Raw genomic sequence first — 19,618 nt, forward strand, 5'->3', positions numbered from 1 at the left:
GACTCAAACTCCTTGCTTCCTGATGTGATGAGTCTTCAAAACCAAAAATCTTTGTTCAACTATACATTATAAATTGTTTCTTTGTGAACATTATGAAGTATAGCTCACGACACTGCAGGTAAGGTTATGTGACCAAGTGCATGTATTTATGACTGAGCTGCTGTACAGATTCCCTTTATGGTTAGTGAGAAATATTACCATTTCTACAGTGTGACTCCTCTCATTCTACTGTAGATATCAACATCAGCCAAGACCTGCCTATATTTTAAAACTGACTTTAAAGGAAGGCCACCATGCCTAGCTCAAGTGTAGACACCTGAAGTGAAAGGAAGTAGACCTACACCCTCCATCCACAATGCAGTGGTTCAAGCTAGAAGATGACTTACTTACAGTCTCTGCAAACACACAGGAATCATGAAACTGGGCTGAGGGAACACCATGCAATAGAAGTCAGCTACAGTTTTTGAATGTTCAGATATAGACACACTTCATAGGAGCCCCCCAAATACTGAAGAATTACAGACTTACATCCTGAAATCAAAGAACACATCTGCACTGCCCATGTCCCCTCTTTTTGGAAAAATCCATAGGTCTCAACAGAGAGAAAATACAAACTATCCTTTACATCACCACCACATATGGACCAGCTTCAGAGGGACCAACTTGTGAGACCAACTCACACAAGGCAGTAGCAGAATTTTAGCTCTCAACTCTGAGCTGTGACCTCTGGGGAAACAGTGAGAGAAATCTGCTGTGACACCTCCTGGTATGCAGCTTTGGCTTGCTACACTTTATATATCAAAGTGCTGAGAAGAAACAAATTGCATTCTTATACTGGCTCCTCTTTCTTCTCCTTACTGCAAGAGCATTCTTACTGGCTCTAGTAAAAAGGTTCTCAAGTGCATTGTAGACAGAAGCAGGAAATTTGCTCTCCTCATGGATCAAACAGAGCCAGTACTAATGACACAGCACAGGGAAAGGAAAAAAAAAATAAAAGAGAAAAAAGAAATGTTTAACACTCAGCACTAGAGGAGAGTGAAAACTGAACACACTTTGAAGAATTTCCTTGCTACAGTATAGCCCTGCACAGGAGACTTTCCACAGTCAGACTCAACATGTTTGGAAGTTTCTCTGTTTAATCTTCAGGTCAGGTTTGGCTCTGTGCTTTTACTAATACAATATAAAAGAATAAAGTAAGAGGCAAAAAATAAGGCAAAAAGAAAAAACAAAGTAGGAAAGCTTGAGACTTAGTAAATCAAACTGTCTAAGAAGTAGAGCAGCTAAAAAGTAGAGCAAGGCGATTTAAGGAGGGGAGCAAAATTTTGTCTTAGACAAGAAAAGGACAAGCACCTTCTGGAGATAGGTCTAATAAAACAAATGTCTTGGATCAGTTAAGAACTAAGGACATTATCTCATTAACAATCTGAAGGCCAGGTTGGCTAGGGCTTTGAGCAGCTTGGTCTGGTGGAAGGTGTCCCTGCCCACGGCAGCGGCATTGGAACTGGAGGATCTCTAAGTCCCTTCCAACCGAATCCATTCTATGATTCCATGACTAAAACCAATCCTACTTGCAGGGTCTGTGCAATGTGAGAAAACATTACTTTCCATAAAAGAAGAAGAATAGAGCTAGAAGAAAAATCTTTACACTCAGTGTAAACTATTGTTCTGAAAGTTTATTGTGACTCCCTGAGGGCGCTGTAAAAAACTGCAAAAATTCAAGTCTTAATTTTTTGGTATCAGAGACTCCTTTAATTAGCGTTTTGAGCTGCACGTAGTTCTGACAACTTGTGAACAAATTCTTAGGCAAACCTAGACTAACTGAAGAGTGCTTCCCTACAAAAGCAATTTACCCCTTGTGAGCAGAAGGAATAAGTGCTCTTCTGAGATCCTATCTCCTTACAGAGGCATTGCAGTGCTTGTTCATAGGTGGATTGCCAGGTGGTCTCCCTTGTTTAAAAACAGAGGATTCAAGAGAAGGTAGGAATAGGCAGACAAGATCAGACACAAACTTCACTGTATCCAGTGACAGCAGCCTACAGCAGGGTCCCAGGGAAGAATATATGAATGGCCAAAATATGGTACTATCTTGCCATAGTGCAGATTGGCCCAAAGCTGTATCATCTGAACCCGCTCTGGATAGCGGAGCAGGGCAGCTCAGGAAAATGTAAAGAAGACAAAATTTTATTCATTAAGCAATAGGCTCAATCATGAGGTATGAGTAATGTCTCATATACTAAACTGGAAATCAAACATCCAATAGTAACAATCAAAAAGAGGAAACTTCCCATTATCTTCAGAGTATATTAAATTTTATTCCAGTCTTAAACAAATAACAATAGTAAAAAGTAAGCCTACCTCATCCACAGCATTTAACATATCTTGTTTCACTAGTACAAAGAATTCCAGCTTCAGCTGAAGGCCATTTTTTGTTAATAATTATTTTTTTTACTAGTGCATTGCTCACTAAATTTAGCTCATTCAATTGTAAACTACAGTAAAAAGCAGCACAGTCGATAAAATACAAAGGGATGGAATCTGTTAATCTGTAACTACTGCTTTTCAAGGTAATACTTTGAAGTAAGTACTCCTGGGGTTTTTCACTGCATGTAGAATGTTAACCCAAAAATTAAAAGGAAAAGCAAGGGTCAGTACTGTTTGGTTTTTCTTTTTGAATGCAAGTACCATTGTTTCTATTGTAGCCAGAATATTTCAGAGTTTAATAAAATAGGTTTTACATTTTATTTAGATCAGTTCTATTCCATTTTTACTGTTACTATATATTTGTGATCTTGTTGTAGAACCAGAATGGTTTGGTTTGGAAGAGAACTTTAAGATGTACTTCCAGCCTCCCTTGACATGGGCAGGAACATCTTCCACTACACCACTTTCTCAACCCTCCATCCAGCCCAGCCTTGAATGCTTTCAGGGATGGGGCATCCACTGGCAAACTCTTCCAGTACCCACCACCCTCTGAGTAAAAAATTATTTCCTGATAATTGAAATCTCTCCCTTTTCAGTTTTAATATGTTCCCCCTTGTCCTATCACTGTCTGCCCATGCAAAAACATCACAAAGATTTTTTTTTTTTTAATAAAAGAAAAATTAAAAAGCACTTACAAAATTCAGAGCTATTGCAAAGCTGATAAAACTCTGAAGTCATTACTGATATAAATAGATTTACTATGAAATAATGTCATCATGGCATTGGAATTTGGCCCAATGTGTAGGTGTGTGGAGATTTATCCTATAATGCAAGCATTTAAGGAATTGATGCGTTCTAAAAGCTCAGATTCCAATTTCCAGACTGAAAAGACTGGAAAGACTTACAACCATATTAGGACATTAAACCCCTTATTAACATGTTCCAGGCAGTAGCAGGTTCTTTTCTCAGCCAAGTCACAGAACAACCTTCACCTTTTTACGGCTCAATTGCAGCTCAGCTGGGGATTTGCACACAGTGAGGCTGTTTTCACCAGCTGGGCAATGGCTTTCCACATCTCCGTGGTGCCAGCCTTGAGGTGATGACTGGCAGGGAGGAAATTGTTATCTTAACGTGGGTAGGTTTGACGGATTCCTTTTCAGCAAAACAAAACCATATGGCAACACAGCTTTTGCTTAGGAGGAGGCATGCCAGGTAAGGAGGGGAAAGCCAGGAAATGGTGATGGAGAAACATCCCCAGACACCTGGCTTACCTGTTTGTGCTGCTCCAACAGATTGCTGCAGCAACCTTGCAGGGGCCTCCTTGCTCTCCAGGAGGCCGCAGAGGTAGAATAATTTACTGCTGATCTTTAGTGAAGAATGGCTGTGTAACAGCTCTGTGTGTCTGTCCTGGTCCAAATAACATCAAACTGAACCTTTTCAGCTCTTGGTGACTTAGATAAGCAACAAATGACCAGCTTAGAACTATTTTATGAAGTTGTGTATTTTGAATGAGATGGTAGTCTCTGTTTCCATGGGACATCACATTTACTGCTATGACCAAAACATATCCCTTGAACTGACTTGTCAACACTACCACCAACAGAGTGTGTGGCAATGGCAACTGGACTAATTTCTATGAACCAAAGAAATAATTTAATGCAGAAGTTATAAAATTTTATATCATAAAATACACTTTATACTGTACAAGTTAAATAAACCACCTTTGTAATTCACAGGCAATCCATGGCTGTTACATGTCAGTCCAAAGTTTTCATCCCCCATTAAAGAGCTTATTAACTTATTTGAACCCTAAATCCTTTAGTTTTTACCCAATGACTGCATGTAACCAAACTAAATAAGCGTTCACTTTTGATTTGTTCCTTCTCAGGCTAGCTCCTTATGTTAATTTGTCTTCAAATTTACACTCTTTTCTGTTGGATGGGACTCAGTGGAGGGTACATTCCTGAGCCTATTTTGGCTTCTGATAAAGGTTATAGTATAGTCACTACATCATAGGGTGCTCATGAAAGATATATGTGTAACACACCTGCCTGAAAGGATAAATGAACATGATCTACCAGGAAGCTGATCCTCAGCCATAATTCCACTGAAATAAACAGACTGCAGTTGGAATTTATGCTAGCAGAGGATTTTTACTCTGCATTGCCTTCCCATTTCTGCCCAAAATGATCACATGAAAACTTCCATTAACTTGTCTTAACTTTAAGTTACAAATTAATAAGACAGAGAGGAATGGTGTTTGTATGGCTGGAGTGTGTAATTTAGGCTCTAAAACAGATTATGAAGTCTGTTTTAGAGTCTAAAACAGAGAGATAGATACAATGCAGTCAGAGATGTATCAAAAATGGGAGACTGTCAAACAGATAAAAAAAGGAGTCATTTAGTCACATCACCTAAAGCAGCTGGATTACTACAAAGATGGTGAAAGAGGTGATAAAAAAATCTATACATAATAGAATATGAATTTGCAGTTCCTTACCTCACAGTAAGTACAGCCCCACAGCTACTGCTTCAGGGGATTGAAGAAAGAAATAGCTGTGGTACCTATGAAACATTGCTTGCTTTTTTGGAGCAGCCAGCTGGAATTGACTAAAATGCAGAATGTCACATCAGATCTCACACAGATGAGAGGTTTGCTTGCTTTCCAGTAGAGATAACAATCGTGATGAGCCAGCAGAACTTGGTCTGCAGCAATATGAAAGACACGGAGTATGAACATTTGCTAACTCTCAATAACAGGATGAGCCAACCTACTAGGAACACCACACCTTTTTAGGGCTCTGAACTTATTAATTCCATATTTTTGCTTTATAGAACAATGCTGAGAGCATGACCTCTTTCTTCTTGTCTTTTGTATACCCAATTCATAGCCTGGGTTCTAACAACCATGGTTTCCAGAGAGTATGTTTTGCTGGCACCATGACAGGGTTTGATTTTTTTTTTTCCTCTACAGCTTTGGAGACCTTAAAAATTCCTTCCTCCCCCCCCCCCCCCCCCCGCCCCCCATGAAATGGCTCACTTGAGCGCAAGCAAAATTCTCCACAGATGGGGGATGAGTTTGACAAGCAGCAGTAGGAGAGGTAATATTTTATAAAGAAAATGATGAATGATTCCAAGAAAGAAATTAAGAAGCAGAAATTGTCTCAGGCATATATGGAACCACATTATGATGCAATTGAAAAAATGTGACTGTATTATGGCCAGCAGTTTGATAATGAAGTGAAAGCTGTGAAGCTCATTTGTGACAAAGTAAAAAAATAAAAAAGACAGAGCATGTTGATAATGAGCCTTGAATATTCTTTCTTTTCTTTTTCCCCTTTTTGTCACCTTTGGTCTACTTGGCATTCACCCAAATTAGAAGACTGACAGTCATTTCTCTTCAATAATCACTTCTGGAGACTCAAGAAGCACTCGCCTTTCAGCTCTGTCAACAGGGAATCATTAACACTGAAAAATAAATGTATATATGCTTAATTGTTTTTACTGAAATAAACACTCTGGGTACCCCCTGCCGTTTAATGAACACGCACTGGGTTAACTACAAGGGCTGCTACCACTGCCATCTTTGATTGCTTGCTAGTGGCAGATGAAAGATTAAAACATGGGGGTTTTTTTGACAGTAAATATGATTTCACTTTTTTGGCTTCCACATGAACCCTCCCTTTACAAAGTAGTGCAGAACAGCAATGGCTGTCAAAATAAAGCTAGCGAGTAAGTGGAGTAGCAGCTCTCTACAGAGTTTGATTATTCTTTTGTGAAAGAGTCTGTAAACAAAACCTTTAGGCTTTTGTCTACTAAGCAGTGCTTAGAAATTCTTCCAGCCTAGCATTTTTAATATGTGGGAACATGACTGCATAGGATTCAAGAGCACTCAACATTTTTGAAAGGAAAACAATTTATTTTTGTAACTACATGTGGCCTCAGAAGCCAAAATGTAGAAAAAAGACCAGCTTTAGAAAAAGAATATAAATGTTCTGTATGCTCTGAGCTGTCTGTGAGACATCTTTTCTTTGTCTTGACTATACATATCAAGATACTAACAAAGCAAAAAAAATTTTCAAGTATCAATTAATATAAATTTTGAGTTTGGAAAGTGAAATCTAACTGAAAACATATTCAAATCTTACTTTTCACTTACAGCCTTTGTGCTGTGATAAGCCAGCTAGTTTGAGGCCTGATATCCCTTCAACCAGCAGTCAGCTCTTTGAGATGGCCAGAACCTTCGGAACATGCATTACAGGGCATAAAGACCCAAATCTCTTCCTTTCCTAGAAAAATATTTGATCTAGGACTGGGACATGCATTTCTTCACCAGATCAATATTGCCAGGAATTGGGTGCAAATTTACGCATGCCTTGAAACAGAAACTGATGGGCCACTTCCAGCTGAATTTCCTGTCTCTATACCTGGGGTGTGTCCTGAAAAGGAAGTTAAACATTCCCTGACCCCTCCTTTGACACTACAGCCATACCCAAATCCACATCATTAAGCTCTTTTAGCCTCCAAGTAAGGCACCCACATCAAGTCAAGTGGAGACAGTCTGTGGTTTGTGCAAAGTCCTGAACTAAGCCAGGGAAATGTTCAGGATGATGATGGTGGATCCAAACCCAGAAGAAGCTGAAGATTGCTGATTATGTCAAGAAGAAAAAATTTGAGCTCCAGTACCTGGAATCCTTCCCTGGCACAGTTAAAGTTATTTGTATGGATGTGGTCATATGCGTCCAGGTAGACAGCAGCTGAGCCTGGAGTTTGTCACTACTGGCTTTGCCTAAATACCAGCCTTAGACATCTTAAAGGGAAACCAGTGCTTAACAGCACATCTTGAATTTAACCCCAAAAGGCTGTAATAGATTTCCTACAAGTTCTTTGGATAGATTTGGTGTGAGGTTGTAAAAGTTACTGCCAGCATGATTTTGGTTTGCCTCCTACTATTTGAGATTTGCTGATCATTTCACCCCTACAGATTAATGACTAATTTTCAGTCATCTTTTTCACATAGTTTTCCTCATCTATTATGCAGGTAAGTGCTAGATATGCAATTACAGAATGCAAAGCATAATGAAATCTTTAAAAAGTACTTACATTTGAATTCTTAAAAGGATCAAGATTTTATAATCTGGTTAGCTCTTCTTCACTTCAGGCTACTTGATGAAAATTAGGGATTACTGCATCCTCCTAGTTTAGTCATCAATCCTTATACACATCACTAGTGTTACACCCACCTAGTAGAGACAGTTTTAAGTTTCTCTTATAAAAATGGTAAATACCAGCCAAACAATTTTTGCAGACCACAAATGCTGGTGACAATGAGCCCCCTCCTTGCCTCAGCTGTTACTCCCAACCTCTTCAATGCTTCCAGAGTGCTTCTAGCTTAATGTAAAAGTGATTCTAGAGACAAAATATTGTGATGAAAGGTGTGATGAAAGGAAATTACAACACAGGAAGGACTGGAGCAATATATGTGCGTTGCTTATGGCCATGGCAACACCTAAGTTTTAGCTGTCTTTCCACCTCCTACAAATGACTTCAACTAGTGTGACCAGACAACGATGACTACAGTTCCCACCCACGTACATATGCATGTACACAGACAAAGGTATCTGCTCTCCATCACTGGGAAAGAGCAACTTCTGGGACGAAACACAACTAACCATAGATATCTACATTAAGAAAAATCTTGGGAAGTAAAGAATAAAATCACAGGTATCTTCTGGCATGAATAAGTAAAAGGTAAAGTATACAGTTTGTGAAATATTCTTTGCTTTTAACATTGTTTTGAAAACTTTCTACCTATTTCCCTATTAAATTTGAAGGCATAAAATCTCTTTCATTTTACTGAAAGGACAAGGATTTTCCTTTAAGATTTTCTTCCATGTAAGTGTTGATGAAGCACAATTCACTGTGACCTAAACAAAACCCCGTACTTTTTATTTCTAGTGTGTGTGTTAGAATCAGAGTTGATTTGAAATAGGTTTTTAATGGAAAGTGAAATTTTACACTTTGATGACTTTTTAAATTTGATTTTTCATTGGAAAATCAAATGGACCCAGATTTTCCACTTTCACATCATTTTAGAAGCAATGTATGAAAATGAAGACTGTACTTTATTATGGAGTTAAATATTGAAAAGCATACTTTAAAACAACCATTAGAGAAGGTTATTGTTAGATTTTTGTGAGGCTATCAGGAGCCCACAGTTGGAATAATAATATCAAGATGGAGGCTGAAAACAAAACCCTCCCTTGGCAACAGGGAACTAGACTGCAGTAGAGTCTACCAGAGCCAGAAGAGCAGGTCTGCACTTTGCAGTGCTCTTCAAGGCAATGCAACATTCTGCAGTCTCCCTTCTGGATGGGAAGATCCCCAGGGTGAAAGACTTTTTGAAGACTATATTGTGAATGAGGCAATTATTTCACCATTGATAAAATGGAAGTTTTTGCAAAAGCGGCATCATGTCATTTGAGTATTCTCTATGTTCTCATTCAATTTTGGACAAAAAACATTTTATTGGAACAAGCTGAGAACATGAACACCAAGTGTATTCCTTCCTTTCTCTCTCCTAGCACCATGTGCTTCCAGCACATTCAATATACAGTAGTTCTTCATGTGCATTTTGGTAAAGAGTGTATTGTTTTTGAAGATCCCTTTCTAAAGGCATATTCCTAGAGACCTAAACTGTCATCTCAAATGTCCTCTGTCTTATTTTATTACAACAGAACATACCATGAACCAGAATCCTATTGCTAGCTGAGCCTCCTGTGCATCATGCAGATGTTTAAACCAGATGTTTTGGAAAGGATTCCTCACTCTCTTATTCTCTAGCTGCTTTGTGTTATTTAGACATGGCACAAATAAAAGTTACAAAGGGAGATGTTCTACATTTCCAGTTTCCAGCTGCAATTATATGGAGACTCTTTACTAACTCTAAGATCACACAACCTTTGTCTTAATTGGGTAAACAAGGTGTTTGGAATACAACACAGCAGGACCTGGCTAATTAAATATTGTTCAGATTCCCCACTGGGGAGTTTATGCAAGCACTGAACTATAAGCCATAGTGTTGCAGCTCAGAAACCACGTAATTAAGGTAGATAGTCTGTGGAATTACTGCCCTTCCTTCCTAAAGAAATGTTGTAATTGACCTGTGGCATTTTGTTGAAGTGAAGTAAAGAAAATCGGATGATCTGAGCTGTTTGCTGAAAAGCACTGCAAATACAGATCTTTTCAAAAAAATCAAGTAAGCTTTTAGCTTACTAGGTCTTCAAGTGACAGACTTTTCTACAAGCATATTTGAAATTTTCATTTTGAGCTAAATTGCCGTAGGTGAGTGAATGTCATCACTTCAGTTGTATTTCTCTATTGCATGTGCTAGGAAATCTTAATCCCACACTCGGGCTGGAGATGTCCAGGAAGATTCAGAACAGTATTATCAAGCAGAGGCAGACACATATATGCTAGATACTCACACAGTAGGACAGTGAAAATGGCAGAGAGCAACTCCCTCTTACAAGAATGGAAAGAGAAAACAAGAGGGCCACCAAAGGTAAGACAAGGCAACGAGCACTTCTAGTGATGTGTGATTCTTGTTTTCCTCATTTACATCTCTTCTCAGGTTTTCCTGGCCTTTGACAGGATACATTCACATACGGGAGAGGATTGTGAACATCAGACTGAAGACCTCAACAAGAAACCCTCCTGTGTTGAGACACTTAGGCTACAACTGAACTGTGGAACTCATAAAAAGATCCCAACTGCTCAGGCATGTGAGCATCCTGTGGCTGCATCCTGTGTGCACACTGGAAGGGGCCAGCACTCTTGCCATCCCATTCTGCTTCCTTGTTCTCTCCTTCTACGCATGCTCCAACAGCTGTTGCAGATGGCATGATATGGGACTGCAGGTACACAACAGAAAGTATCTGCTGTTCAGTTTAGCTGTATATTTGCAGACTGACTGGTTCTTGGGATCCTATGGGCCTAAACTGGGATACAGACTCTTGAGTTGACAAATATCTTGACAGTAAATCTGAATCAAAAGCTATAATTTTGAACAAAGACATAATCCCACTGATGCGAGGATGGCTATCCTGCTCCTGTGCTGAATGTTACACTTGGAAAGTATAAAAAAAATTAACTTATTAGCAAAAGTAATTCCCAAATAATCAGATAAAAGGTCTGAAAGGAAGAACTGGATTTACAGGTCTTTCCTTTGCATACAAGTTGTCTACAGGATCCTGTGACAGCTTTAGCTTAGATCAGGCAGGTGGAAGAAAAGCAGGACAAGAGGCCTTATGCTTCTCATTTAAGCTGTCAAAATTTGGTATGGCACTCAAGACTAAGTCATAGATGCCAACTTCACAGCATGTGACTTCTTTGCAGTATTCACAGGAATTACACTCATATAATAAATAAGATAAATTTCTGTTTGAACACATTCAAAATGGTATTTTCTTCATTTCAGACACAGAAGATATAAATAGGATGTATAACTAAGAACCTAGAATAGTTTCTCAGTTCCCCATTCAGATGCTTCCCAAAACATAATGCTCTGAGACTTGAACACACATTATTCTCTTTCCCTATCCAACTCTCCTCCCCCAGCTGGAAGGAACTCTGAATGCTTAGCTGGGGAGATAGTTATGGAGTACTCCAACAAATCCATGAGTCTGGAAGCGTTGCAAGGCATAACTTCAGGTCATATCATATGGCATGAATCTGCTCTAGAGTTTAGATGCAACCTGGAGATGCTCCAACTCAGTTCTCAAAGATTCAGTTACGACAATTCTTAGGTGACTCAGAACATAAATAAAAAGTGAGAATTTCACAGTCTTTCTGAATGGCTTAGGGCCTGGGAGTAAGAGTCACTCAGACCACATGGTAGGTGCCCAGCAGGACATACTGAAGTCCTTTCTGCCTCTCCTTGAATTTAAGCCTCTCTGTATAGGCCTGAGTTAGGTGCCAGGGTAGCATTAGCATTCACAGCCTGTGCCTTGGTGTCTAAATGTCCCTTTGGAAAGGAATTTTTATTCTGTACTTCTGTTTGAACACATACCCTGAAAGAAATGAAATATATATGCCTAAGGAGGTCTGGAAGCTAAGGTTAAATTCTTTACAGGTCTCACAGGCAATGAGTGGCAGAGGAAGCTTCTGAATGTCTTCTGTGAATGCAGGGAAGCATGATAACTAACCTGTAGACACTTTACCTTCGCTCATTGAGGATGATGACCCAGTGGGATGGCTACAGGAATAGAGAACAGCTTTTCTGTAGTGCAAGACTGGCTCCTAGGTGTTACCTTCTGTGCTTGCAGGCTCCTAAACAGAAAAGTGGGGAAAAAGCAGTTAGAATAATTTTCCTTTCCTTTTTAACTTCAAAACTGTCAATATTTAATATTATGGCACCAAAACAAAATCTGAGAAAGAGAAGACATCTTTTGCAGTGCTTGCTGACCAGAGCAAACACCATTATACTACCAAATTCATGTAACAAAAATTGAGAGATTTTAATGAAACTGGATCTCCATCTGCACTTGAATCAACCAGCAAATTTTAAGTAAACATTTACTTGTAAACAAAAAATGAAAACTTCTGTTTTTATGAATTCTTAATAACCACCAATATTTCAAATCTTTAGAGACCTGCCCAGCTGAGGTACAGCTTTTCCCTCAAATACAAAGCTGTGTAAAAAATGGTATCAGGTACAGACAATGGACAGCTGATCTATAGCCCAGATGACTACAGACAGTGCAGATTGGATACTATGTTTTTGTAAAATCTTATTCACATGCAGATATATAACTTCATTAATTATACTCCAGGGCTATGAGTGCTGTAAACCCTTCTGTTTCCTAAAAACATTCCTGAAAATATAGTAATTTTTATTATGGTTATTGTTGATCATGGTTTCTGTTCTCTTTAATAATTCCTCATTTCTTATTTAAAGCAAACCTCAGACTAGTCTAAATAGGAGACTACAAGCCAAATTATGACCTCAGTCCAATGTAAGTCTGCTTTGTTTGCCTCTGGTAGACAGACTTCACATTAATTCTGAGATAACAGTATGAGAGAATCTGAGCCAAAACCAGAAACTAAACTCTTTTCTGTGAGATCTACAGTACCCGGCAACTCCAAAGCACAGATACATCTGGAAAAGCTGCTTTGCCTAGTGACTTCTTGTGCATTTAGATCATCATAAAAAAGTGCTCTTTGCAAACTCAAGTCCAGCTAAAGCATAGTCTGGCAGTCGGGGGAAGATGTTCCTCTATGTATTTTACTTTTAGAAAACATCAGTCTGCCCTTGAGTTAGTTTCCTCTCTGACCTCTCTTTTATCTCAACAACACCTGAAATGTCCTTCAGTTTTAGCAGTATCCTGACTCCAGCAGAGATTTCCTAATACACAGAACAGATGACAATATGTTTCTACCCATTTATTATACCTGGAGCATACCTCAGCAATCCCTTGACGTTTCCTGTTTTGCTGACTCAAAGTACTAACAGTGAGTGGAAAAAGAAATACAAGTAATCTGAGCTATTCTGGAGCTCCAGAGCCTCAAAGCAAGAAGTTTCTTCACCTTGGAAAAAATGAGAATTTTGAAATTGTTGTCCACTACTGCTGGAAACAGAGTTACATTATGAAAAATAATGCCCTGCAGGGATGTAAGATGCTCAAGAACTGGATACCACAATGTGGCTAGTGAAGAATTAATGGAAAAATTTGTGGCTTTTCATTTTCATGGAATTTGCAGGAATATTTTTATAAGTTACTGCATTTTAAAATGTCATTCTGAGAGTATGCCTACACTTCCCAAGATGTTTTCCAAATGAATTTTGAATACATTTCAAAACATTTTTTTAAACAGAGATGAAAAAATCTAGTGACAATAAATATAGATGAACTCTGAAAAATACACTGAGCTTGTATAAATTCAATTCATTGCTATGAAAATTAGAGCAGGATTAGATGAGGGGGGGAGCACTGACTGCTGGTAAAAAAAAAGCAGTAAGCAGAGACCAAAGGAGGATTTTGCAATTAAAAAAAAATAAAAAAATCAATATGCAGGCAGCTACTATCAACACTGACAGAAATTAATGCCATCTTAAGTGGGATTTACAAAGACACTTGGCACTGGGTGAATTTTATTTCTGCTGCAGTGGATAGGACTTTTGCTGGTGGGATTAGCTGAAGCCATGCTTCTGAAAACAGTGCCCTGAAATCACCCTTACCTCTCCTGCTCCTTGATTCTGGAAAACATCCACATCATCTCTACAATAAAAACTACAGGATGGAAAATGTTCCTTTGCTGTGTGACCTTGCAGCAGCAATTGCTCTGATACAAGAGTGAGTTTTTTTTAGAACTCGGCTTCACAGGTCATTCCCTCCCTGCCCCTCAGCAGACACATTTAACTTCATTTCAGCAAAACCCTCTGAGCAGAGCCCATCAGGCTGAGACTCTGGACTGAACACTTATTCACCTCTGACAACACAAAACGCATGCAGCTGAGCTGAAACTGTGAATCAAGTCTCATTTTCTCTTTGCTTGGCACCCCTAAGCTAGCTCTGACTTGACCTCATCCCCTCAGGGTGCCAGGCAGTCCCTGTTTCTCTCCTCGCCTCAGCCATGAGGTGGCTCCTTAAGCAAAGCCAGCTGCTGCCCACGTACATCTGGGGTCCCAGCAGAAGGAAGGCAGGTGGGCTGTTGAGGGAGCCATGCTTGTAGAGCTGTGGCCACAGTTACAACCATCCAACTTTTTATTTTTGGTGGGAATGGGAACTGTTAGGATTTTGATCTTTCCATCCCAAACCAAAAGCAACCAAGCTGTTTGCCTGACTACAGCCACAAGTGTAATTAAAAGTGGGTGCAGTTATCACCCAGCACACCCCTCAGTGTGGGAAAAGAACCAGGGGTGCCAGAGATGAGGACTCATGAGAAGCTGGAGCACTGAGTGAAATCCTTGTTTATGTCATGGTACACCAGAAAGGTTTGTTTAAAACACGCATCAGCTGCATGGGGTGGCAGGAAAGCAACCTGAACACCGTGAATTGTGGCCATAGACAATTTCTCACACTGTGGGAGCTCTCTGAAGCCAAACACCACGCAGCCTTACCACACATCTCCACATTGCAACAGCTCTTGGTTCATTCAGCTATAGAAGATCCCCTCATGAACTTCAGCTTTACTTTCCCTCCAAACAGCATTATGTCACCATGCTGCAGGCAGGGATTCAGCTCCCAGCTCCAGAGCAGACAGATGTGGTGAGGGTTAAGCCTTTATTCCTCTTAACCAATGGGAGGGAAGAGTCTCATATTTTCACTCCTTGCCTAGATTTAAGAATGGCAGAAAGCCAAGGAATAGTGCACAGAGTGTGCACCTATGCAAACTAAAGCCAAAGGATGTAATTTTCTAATCTTCACAGCAGCCCTTCACATGAGCCTAGAGAGTGTAGCCCACCAGCTCGGTTTTCTCAGGTACTCACCAACATAAAGCCACATATAATATTAAGCTCAAACTCACAGAAATGGTTTCATACAGAGTTTTCCATTTTTACTAATTTTTCTAAAGAATAATCACACACATCTTAATTCTGATAACTTTTTCTCACCTGCACACCTAAAACTGGTTAGCAGCACCACAATTTCAATACTTCTCTAATTATTTCTTTTACAATTTGTATAATGATTTAGTTCCTTTTCCCACCATTTTCTAATAAAAGAAAGCACCCTTAAGGAGAGGTTAAAATTAAAGAAAATCCCTTCCTTTTTCCTATGCCCAAATTGTAGTAGAGAAAGTTAGTTCTATTTCAATGCAACAGGTCACTACTGTAATGTCACTAGGCATGTTCATGATGTTGCATAAAATTAGAGGTAATTAGTAATTCTAACCTTATGAAAACTTTTTTTGTACAACTGTTTCTTAGCCCTATCATACAGGGTAGACCCTGGAAAAATAATTTTAAAAATTTTTAATTTTCACTTGAGTGAAAGTTAAGAAATGCCCTGACTTTAATGTGTGACTGATTAATATTCGGAAATTAATAGCTTTTATCCACAGGGACATCATGACTTTTGTGCTGTAACAGGTTCCTGGACACAGGCTGTTGAAAACGTGGCCCACACAATATAAATTATGGTAAAGGGCTAGTTGCATCAAGAAGTCAATTGTGGTGTTTCAGAACATATGCATATGCTTAAAATCCAGGTTTCTTAAGGTTACTGCATTAAGATCAGAGTTGGGCACAAAAGTGAATCAACTGAGAAGTATCAAATGTATTAAGTTACCAGTGCTGAAAATAACAAATTGACTCTGACTTGTGCAAGTAGGCCACACCATATGCCTTTCTACTCTAATATTTCAGAGAACTGCTTGAATAAATAAATTAATCACACTATCACAAGAAAATGTATACAGAATTTGCTTTACCACAAGGCAAAATGCGACTTGGTAGGTGACCCAAAAGGATGAGCAACAGAGCTGTGGGGAGCTGCAGCAGAGTTCTTGGAAAGCCACTGTATTTGTACAACAGTAATTAGGCAAGAGTTGGCAAGAGCTGATGGTGGTGCAGTTTTAAATAAAACTTGGTATTTGTTAAAGTGCTTTGGATGATGGTTGATACTCTTTGCTCAATATTCCTCATTGTTCCAACAGCCTTGAAAGAAGAGTTGTGAAAACTCCGAAAAAGTTCCCATAGCAACAGCAAGGAGATGGGACTATTTTTCTACCAGCCCTGTGTGAACAGCAATGACACACAACTGTGGTAGCTGTGCTGGGCAAACCCACTCTGTTTTTCAATTTCTCACAAAAGAGCAATAACTTTACTGCCCCCCAAAAAGAGATAACTGACTTTTCTGTTAAAATTATTACATTATTTTCTCTTTTAGGAGGACACAGAGCCTCTATTTACCCTCAGGGACAAGAATGATGAAACAACAGCCTGCCTGCACATACATCCTAGATTGCAAATAGGGCCAGCAGTGAGGCTTGATGACTACCTCCCCTCAGAACCCTGCCTAACCAGGTGGGGTTCACTCCTGCCCACAAGCACCAGTTTTGTTCCCAGCCACTGGAATATTCCCAGGGAGTTTCATGTCTCTGCAGGAACTCAGGGGTATCCCACAGCCCCACTGCTGCTGCTGTGGTCAGCAGTGTGCAGCTTCCCCAGAGACCTGCAGTGCATGGGCTTTTATAGAAAAACAGTAATGATGGACCAGGATAGAGGTGAAGTGAAATGGCTCACTTGGACCTCTCTGGACCTACCCTAGTCTAATCTTTCTTTGTTGCCTCATGATGGCTGATCACAGGCCTTCAAAAATCACGAGCGCAGCCCTGAGCTTAGCACACTTCTCTGGCTATCATGAAAGTTTTACATAAAACAGGTTTTTACACAAGTGCAGCAACATTTTATAACACAGACACATTAAGAACTAAAACCAGAGAACCAGCAATTTGTGGAGCCACACTTCAGGAAAGTGTGTCCACTCATACCTCAGGATCTCACAGTACTTACAGGGTGCAACATAGGTCACAGTTGAGACAGCTATGATACACAGAGCATCACCACACAATTTCAGAAGGCGTCAAGCACCTGCCCATACAGACCAACATCACTTCAGAAGACTCCAAGCACCTGTACCTCTTGTTCTTTAGCCCAACCTTTTATACCCTTAATGTTCATGCATTGCACCTGCATGTCCCTTTGGTGGTTGGTCAGTGCCCCTCTGCACTCCGTGTCTCACTGCTTTCAATATTGGTCACCTGCTTTTCACAGCTGTAGCTCATAGGGATGAGGATCCGAAGCAGCCCCACCCCCAATTACCACAAACTGTGTACTGACTCTTGCAAGCAAACAACTATCTTCTTAAGAGGAAAATTCACTAAAAAACACCAATGTATCTATTACAATTTATGTAACCTCTATGCTCTGTCTCTATACTGCACCTATAGAGGTGTCTTCAGCACCCAATACAGTGAAATACTTTCTGCTTCATTCTCCCTGTTACCCAAAAATATCGTTGATTTAATAAACCTTTTCATTAACTAAGCACAGTTTTTTCTTAATATATAATATTTTCCAGTTCTTTTCTCATCCAAGACTTCTAAGCAATTCCCTACATCAAAAGGACTTCCTTTGTTGGGTTACCAGCCCTTTGGAATTGCCCACAACCCCAGTATGACTCCTTACACATGCAAATGCAGGAAATCCCTGGTGGAAGGATGTGAGAGGCACATTCCATGTGCCAGACTGGTGAATACTCACCTATTTTGACTTGGGGCTATAACTGTGCCTACGCAAAGCCTTGCCCACATGGGCTGGGCTTTTTCCACCACTAACCGGTACAAGTGGTAGATGAGGCCCTGACCCAAGTGCAAAGGCGATGGCACAGTAAGGAGAGAGCCGGGGCTCTAGGGCTTCCCTTTCACCAGCACTCCCCCTGTTGTTGGACATCAAAGACTCCTGCTGTCTCTTGGAAATGCCTTGCAATGACGAGTGGTTTCCTCAGGGTTTTGAGGGTTTGTCCACAATTTCTTACAGAAAAAAGAATAGAGATTCAGATGAAAAACTGATTGGAAAAAATCCTATGACTTTCTACTCTCAGAAACTGTAGTTTTTTGAAGAATGTCCCTTGCCAGAAAATTCTAAAAAATTAAACATGGGAAATATTTTGTTTAATTTTTCTTAAATACATTTTTTCTTTATTTTTATTTTAAAAGCTCTGAAGAATTTCTAGGCATGTGAAAGAGTTTATTCCAATAAACTGATTTCTCAAAGGAAGGTTACCTTGCCAGTTAACTCAGCTAAAATTTGACCAGTACACAACCAACCAAATTTACCTATAGAAAGCCATTCAAACAAGGTTCTAGCCCCACGACTACCAGGCAGCTATTGATAACAAAGTGTTCTTTTATTCAGACTTAGGGAAAGGTCTTCTCTCATACACAGCAGTAACTTCATTAGTAAATGGAGTCACAGTAGTGCACTTTGTGTAAAAAGCGCAGCAGGCCTGTATTTTCTCCTTGGTTTTATATGCTGATGTTATAGATTAGAAATAATTCAGAAAGGAAGAAGTCAATGTATCGGCTGACAAATTTCAGGGCAGCTCAAGAAGAGTGAAACCAGGCTGCGGTGCCCTCCTCCTCCTCCTCCCTTGTACTTCTTCTCCTTAAACAAGGGTGCTGCAGAGCTCCAGCACTGCCACCCCCTCCCCCAAAATAATTGAGCATGCCCCATAAAATCAGCCTGCACAGTCCCGAGGGAGGTAGAAATTCCCATAAAAGGATCATTCCAAATCCCCAGGATAAGTTTATTTGGCATGCTATTCAAGCAATAGGAGCCTTGCAATTGTTTTCCTTGACCTTTTAACCTGCTTTTCTTATCCCAACAGAGGTCAAAGGACAAGAACCCGGCTCTCGCCCCCTCCGCCTCTGCCTGCCCTGGCTCCCAGGGAAGGGTTTCGCCCTGGCAGCCACAAACAGATGTCTGCAACCAGAGGGCTGGGGCCGGGAGGGGAAAGGAGGTGTAGGAAAGGTGACTTGAAGCTGGTATTTATTTAATTGATCATTAAGCCTGGCAAGAAGAGAAAAATCGAAGAAAGTTTTCTTACAGGGAAAGGAAGCATTGGGGATTTGTGCATTTTGTGCACATATATAACAGCGTTTTTTCTCTGCTGGTTCCAGTGGGTCAGGTCTTAGCATTGCCTCGAGAGATCCCATTTGGCTGGTGCTGCTCTCCGGGAAGATGGACAGGGAGAATCCTCTGCCAGGGGAATTCACCTTACCTGCCTTCCCTTACAGAGGCCACACAAGTACCTGCGCTCTGCTTACACTTTGAAGCCCCCTCAGTTTCCGTTCTGGAAGGGCTGCAGAGGCAGAGGAGGAGAAGAAAGGCGAAGGGGGCAATGCCCTCAGGGGCGGGGGCGGCTGTCCCGCTCGCCCCAAGGCGTTTTGCTGAGCAGCCGTGACACCCGTCCCCCAAGGCCTCGCAGGGGGGAAGCCGAGCCCCTGTGCCTCCCACGGGCGGACGCGGGGCCTGGCCCGCACCTTCCCAGCCGGAGTGCCCCTCTCTTCCAGGCTTGGCGGTAGCGGCGCGGGGCCCGAGCTGACCCCGCCACAAGGCGCGGGTTCCCCGGCCGGGAGGGGCGGCCGCCGCCATGGCCCCGCAGGGCCCGGGCCCGCTCGGCCCGGCGGA

General features: G+C 40.7%; 1 long non-coding RNA gene across 5 annotated transcripts in view; it reads right to left on the reverse strand.

Annotated features, from left to right (window-relative positions):
- LOC135293504 (uncharacterized) overlaps positions 1-19,407 on the reverse strand; it is a 34,875-nt gene extending 15,468 nt beyond the window's left edge. The window contains exons 1-5 of one of the 5 annotated variants that reach the window (XR_010355616.1): positions 19,209-19,407; positions 11,628-11,751; positions 7,525-7,664; positions 5,770-5,889; positions 4,922-5,127 (exon numbers count right to left, since the gene is read on the reverse strand). This is a non-coding gene — a long non-coding RNA (uncharacterized LOC135293504). The remainder of the gene's footprint in view (positions 1-4,921; positions 5,128-5,769; positions 5,890-7,524; positions 7,665-11,627; positions 11,752-19,208) is intronic. The other 4 variants (XR_010355615.1, XR_010355617.1, XR_010355613.1 and 1 more) reach the window with 4 other exon arrangements.
- Between the last annotated feature and the right edge of the window lie 211 nt (positions 19,408-19,618).

This window comes from Passer domesticus, chromosome 2, assembly GCF_036417665.1.
Source record: "Passer domesticus isolate bPasDom1 chromosome 2, bPasDom1.hap1, whole genome shotgun sequence".
Lineage (NCBI taxonomy): Eukaryota > Metazoa > Chordata > Aves > Passeriformes > Passeridae > Passer > Passer domesticus.